This window comes from Temnothorax curvispinosus, unplaced genomic scaffold (assembly GCF_003070985.1).
Source record: "Temnothorax curvispinosus isolate PA1 unplaced genomic scaffold, ASM307098v1 QBEX01001978.1, whole genome shotgun sequence".
Taxonomy (NCBI): Eukaryota; Metazoa; Arthropoda; class Insecta; order Hymenoptera; family Formicidae; genus Temnothorax; species Temnothorax curvispinosus.
In genome coordinates this window covers 2,257-7,752 of record NW_020211758.1, presented here as the reverse complement: position 1 = coordinate 7,752, position 5,496 = coordinate 2,257, and the positions used below count along the sequence as shown (strand labels likewise).

General features: G+C 36.2%; 1 non-coding gene across 1 annotated transcript; it reads left to right on the top strand.

The window, feature by feature from the left end:
- Positions 1 to 1,319: 1,319 nt before the first annotated feature.
- LOC112468775 lies at positions 1,320 to 1,460 on the top strand. The gene has a single exon (XR_003042435.1). It is a non-coding gene; the product is annotated as a U4 spliceosomal RNA (small nuclear RNA).
- The last annotated feature ends 4,036 nt before the right edge of the window (positions 1,461 to 5,496 follow it).

The following is a 5,496-nucleotide window of genomic DNA, read 5'->3' as shown; positions in this document are numbered from 1 at the left end:
AAATAGTAAAATATGATAAAAAGGAACTCAAAGTAGCGCATTACGAAATATCGCTCGCGATTTCTGACGAGTTCGTCATAAAATAGAATATTTCTGTGAAGCGGAAAAATTCGAACAAGTGGGTGCAATTTGCCGCATACGTTTAACATACGTGGACATTCGCCAGACGGAAACGCCGATACGTGAACGTTGTAATTTCTGGACTCCGGCCACTTTGAAGGGTGATGCCACCGCTGAGTTTAGATTTCGTCAATCGTCGCTGTTTCCAAGTTTATCGTAACGCAACGGATCTGCGTAGACGTCTGGAGCGATCGATGCTGTCTGTCTATGCAAAATGTTACGTAACGAAACGCGATAACAAATGGCACGTCGTCGATAATCTCTTCAGAACAAATAATCCGTTTTGTGAGACATTTTAGAAATCCCTGAACATTGACGTGATAATAAATGTACAAAACATAACGGATATTTGAGAAAACGAAGACACTAGATAATAAAAAATAACCTTATCTTTTATTGGATAAAATAGTTTTACTTTGTAAGATTACTTTTCATTTTTTACGAATTATTATCAAATATTCTGCAATTATTGAAATAGCGTATGCATATTGCGTTCAGTTTATATTTCGTTTCATGTAATGTCAAAGTATACTGATGTTGGTATACCTACCTATTGGAGTCCGCTCTAACTCGAGAATGCAAAAGGCAGTCAACGCTAAAATCTTAATTAATTACATAGTACAACACAATAATTGTTAATATTTTATAATTGTTAACATTATTATGATTGCACATGTAAGTTTATTAAGAATTTAATAGCATTATAATTTTATCGTAACGTTACTCCAAGAACTTTTATTTATCTTAATATTTTATAAAAGATTAAACAATTCTGCGTAAGACATTGGAAAATTATATCGCGATAACGTGATACTGGGGAGAGAAAGAGAAAGAAAGAGAGCACAACGTGGTGAAAGATAATGATGTCGAGAGCCAGACGGCACCGCGCCGTTGGAACGCGCGCGCGTTCTCGGGCGCGTAACCTCCTGCCGTCATGCGATCCTGTTCGGATATATTTTCTTGCAAATACCCGGCTGGCCCGACGTTTAAATTATCCGTTAACAATGGTAAATTTTATACATGTGGAATGGACGAGCGAGTCCAGTGCGCCGCCCGCCGCAAGATCGACCGCATCATTTCGGCGACCGGCCCGTTAGTTCGGAAAGCGGCCGCTACGCGGAGTGCGACAGGGATAATTTTCTCGTGTTTAAAATCACATCACAACTACTATGAATAGGCGGCCGGCGGGAGCTCTCGTCAGCTTTGCGCAGTGGCGATATCGTAACCAATGAAGTTCTACTGAGGTGCGATTATTGCTAGTTGAAAACTTTTACCAATACCCCGCCATGACGATGTGAAATACCATCGGCTACGGCAATTTTTGAAAGTTTCTGCGGAAACTGTTAATTGAATGTAAACATAAAATATTTTTTCAGACTAGATCTTAAAAACTCTCCTGTCCTTCCTTCTTCTTATTGTTATGGCACCCGATCCCTCCTCAACCCTCCGGGTTCGTTACGGCCAAATGTCCTTTCTTCAATAGGTAAAGAAATAGCTTTAGCCTATTGAGAATTTTTGTCATATTCCTTCGTTTCACATCCTGATATTATTTTTTCTATTTTTATGTATTTAGTTACGTGTTTCTTTTTAATATTTAAATATAATCTTTATCATCAAAACAAAATTTAAAATAAAATGAAACACATATATTGATTTAATAATAATAATAAAGCTAATTAAAAAGTTTTTTTCAATAAAAATAAAATAATTTCCTTCGTTACCTTATATCTTAATTCTTAATAGATAATTTTATTAGCTGCATCTGTTACAGAGAAATTAAAGTATAACGATAATATTCGCAACATAACTGTAACGTTATAATAATAAATTATTATTTAATAATATAAAACGTCTTGACGAGTAAAGGACCAAAATCAATGGTCGAATCATCACGATGATTATTTGCCAATTATAGCCGGATGAAATGAAAGTTTAATTGTTTATAAAACGTTATGTCAATAAATTAATATTAAATAATTAATAACAAATTAATAATAAATATTTGATTATAATAGATTAACTATCTTGATATCGCGATACTTATCCAACCAAATTTTATTAATAATTATTTAACTGTCATTTTCTATTATTTATTAGAAAAAATAAAATAATAATATTGAGGGGAAAAATAAATTCTTGCTTTTCTCACTAAAAAATATTTTTGTCTATACGTAAAATAGAACGTCAGATTTCTTGGCTAAAATAAAATGTTTACGCGAGAAAAATATAAAATAAATAACATTCATCTCTCTTGTCTCAATTGTGCCAACTATCACTAGGTCATCGTTTATCCTCGTCAATATATTAGAGAATATAAACTTCTAATATAATACATTTCTTTTTGAAATAAATTTGTAACTTACCTGTTCTAATCGTAAGTTTCTTTCTAATCGCAGGTTGCTGGCAAGCGCGAAGCGAGCCAAGAAGCTGAAGCCCAACAATGGATGGAGACTGTAATTGGCCAAAGATTTCCACCAGGTAAGCTCCGAAAATAATTTAATTAATATAATATCTCATCTTAATGAGAGAAATGTCTGTCTAGTATGCACATCGTTTCGTATTTATACATGCAATTTATAAATCTTTCAATCAAATACGTATATTTTCGTAGTAAAATATTAGTAATATTTCACCAACTAACGACATGCCTTTTAAGTTTTATCTATTACGAATTCGAAATAATATAATCTTATAATTACATTTGTGGAAAGAAATGAATTATTGAATAATCGACCGTTTACCGCACTTTTTTGGGATAAAAAATAAATAGCGCGTTTGTGAAATAATTTTTTAAATATGTATACATTCTAACATGTTTTTTTCTACTAAAAGTGAATAAAGTCGACACTCTTATATAAAGGCCATACACATTTAATGGCTCTATTATACGAACGCATATAAACTCCTGTTCCACGTGGGTGACGCGAATCCGAAAGCGTTTCGATGTTTTCATCCCCGTGGGGGTGACGCTCAGCTAAAGGGATGGAAGCATATGTCGTTATCTAACTAGAATCACATAATTGCCGGATACAAATGTCAGGCCGCGTGACGTCGCAAAGGTTAAGCTTTGTCGAGGTCAGTTCCCCCGTATAGTACACCTGTCATATGATCGAAAATGCAATCGCGGCGACGAGACACGCGCCATGCAGAACAATATTGATTTCAAATATCTGACGGCGCAGCTGCAGTGTGAAACGTACCGTAATAATGTTTGAATTGAACGTTCAAACTCGCACGTTACATGTATAATTGTCGTAAGTGAACTCGTCAAGCTATTTAAAGAAGTAATCACACAAATGTGTAAATGCAATTTGCACATAAAACTCAATTGTATTTCATTGATATTCGTGATATTGATATTCGTTGTATATTTGAATTGTATTTGAATTGTGTATTTTATTAATATTCGTAAAAGAGAAATACTTATACCTCTAATTATAGCAATTGTATGTTTACGATTTTAATTTATTTCTTATAATTCGTACAAAATTCATTAATGAGTATACGAGACTCGTTTTCGAGTTGCAACAAGTCTTTATAGAATTATGTTGCTTGAATAAAAACTGAGCGTGGGAGAGAGGGGCCTATACGCCGAAATATCGTGTCAACTATTTTTACGAGATAACGAGATTACTGAACTCTGTCCGAACCATCAGGGGTAGTTTCACCCTCCTGTCGCGTTATACTCGCCTGGCAAAACGCGCGCTTTGTTACGTCATTGCGAGCCACCCTATCGAGCATGCCTCGGCGGACAACCCTCGATTCGACATACACCCCTGTTGCGACAAACACGCCAGGCGTCGACGCAATCGGCATTACTTCACGTACGTTTGCGCGGCTTCATTTACTCTTTCCACTTGTTTCTCACCTATATACGAATAGTATTGAATAAGATGAATGTAGTCTGATAAGTGGTTCGAAGGTCGTACATCCTAAAATCTTGGACGAAATCGGTGTCTTAATCGTCAACATATCGTTCTTCATAACGCCATTTAATATATTCGATATAAAGCGCTTTTAATTAATATTCCGTAAATGAAGTGTTATTCTCGATATGTTTAAAGAAATAAAATAAAATTGTTACGAAAGAGAAAGAGAGAAAGAGAAAGAAAGAAGGAGAGAAACGAGGGAGCTCTTCAGTCTGTCATTAATTTAAAAAAAGACTTTGTTTCTTAAGTTAACGATTATTGCATGCTTTATCAGTAACGTAAAGTTATAAATAACGTAAAATTTGATTTATTATATATTATGATATTTATTATGTATATTTTATAAAGCAAAGTAGAAAAATAATTTTGTAACTTGTTACTATAATAGGACTACGATAATTGTCACTTTGTCTCTCTATTAAAATTAAGTATTATTAAAAAATCATTGAATAATGAATTTATTAATATTTCCAGCGCATTTAAACAAACGCGAATCGAAAGAGAATATTTTCCATCATAAGCTCGATAAGTTTTCAACCAAGTTCGACGAATTTCTCGCTGCTTCGTGAACTATCGCGAGAGCTTGTCGCGGGCGTTCATCGACCGGCTACCGCAAACGCGGATCTCGTTTCCGTCGCGTTCGCCGAGATCTCCGAGCGGGCGGGAACTCGGAGATGCACCCGATAATGCTGATTATGTCGAATGTTTAGATTTAACGAGCCTCCACCTATGACTGTCATCCTGGTTGTGCCGAGGACGCGGTGGAGGTGGCCAAACGACGAAACCACCCCCACTCGGGCACATGATTAATCCCCACTAGGAAACCTTCGGTACCTACGACCATCTAAGTGGGGGTCCCCCCCGTAGGCCCGCAAGAAAGCTCTCTTGAACGAGTGGCAGCCTGGTGTCCGCGAACCTTGAGCGTACCTGTCGGATGCGCACGAGATCGAGTGTAAAGAAAAGAAATCCAATCCCGTCTCCAGATTGATACCGATAAAGAAAACTTTGCGACACATTTAACTTTCCGCGACAGTCTAAATAAATTTTTCATAAAATCTATAAATCTTACGAATTAAGAGATAAACTGTCACGAAATAATAAGCCGTGCCGCAGAATTACTCATTAGAGAGGACAGAATTAGTTTAACGCAGAAATTTCATCTATTATACCGGACACAAAGATATAAAATGACGGTCGATTGATATTATTATCTAATATCCTTTCTATCGTTTCTATCTATTCCTAAAGAAATGACAGTTTATGCCATTTCATCTTCTTCCTGCTGCTCTGGTGCTTTGAGAACGTATTCGGTATTCATCTTCGAGCCCCCATCTTGGACGAAACGTGTCTAGGGGTGGTCCGGATCACAATGGCGGTATATACGTTACGTCAGAGTTCACGTTCGAGCTCTACGCGAGGATGCGAGCCGGATAGTCGAAGCTTTTGA